The sequence below is a fragment of the Vigna radiata genome, chromosome 7, assembly GCF_000741045.1.
Source record: "Vigna radiata var. radiata cultivar VC1973A chromosome 7, Vradiata_ver6, whole genome shotgun sequence".
Classification (NCBI taxonomy): Eukaryota; Viridiplantae; Streptophyta; class Magnoliopsida; order Fabales; family Fabaceae; genus Vigna; species Vigna radiata.
In genome coordinates, this window is record NC_028357.1 from 11,603,976 (window position 1) to 11,604,740 (window position 765).

Genomic DNA, 765 nt, shown 5'->3' on the forward strand with positions numbered 1-765 from the left:
GGTCCCATAGGTAATATTACTTATACTTAGTTTCATATCTAATTAATTTGATAATTCTCTATCAAAATTAGAATAGATTTAGATATTACAAAAAATAAATAAATTCATTTGTCATCTCCATATCTCCGAAAGATTGTGAAAATTCTAAAAACTTTATTAGTTCATCCAACGTATATTCTTATAAGTCTTAAAAGAAATCCAAACTGAAGAGATAAACCATTGATGATTCTTGATGTGACGTAGAGACACAGCAAATTACAGTGAATTTGGAAAGCGACATTGAGCTTAATCTCACAACTATACAACACTCTTACTTCTCAATTTTCTCATTTGAAAATTATCACCCATCGTCCAGCCTCCATGCATAGTTCCAAAAACACAATAAAATTCTACTGCTTATAGAAAAATCTTCAAAAATTATACTTTCGACTTGCTAATGCAACTGCACTTTCACGTCACAGAAAAAAGAAATTATAATTCTTCTACTCAACCATGATATAGAAACTTCAAAAAGACTATGCGAAACAAAACAAAAATAATTAATAGTCTTTATTTGATGTTAGATATAATCAAAACATCTAATAGAAAATAAAACAGAGAAAAGAAAGAGTCAAAGTTTTATCATGCCAATTTCATGCAACTTGTGTTCACACATTTAAACCAAACAAATAATATATGAAATAGTGAGGAATTATATATATATAATTTTTTTTTTCTATTTTTCTTTTTAAATTTCAACTTTTTGTTTTTCTAGTTTGTTCAAGC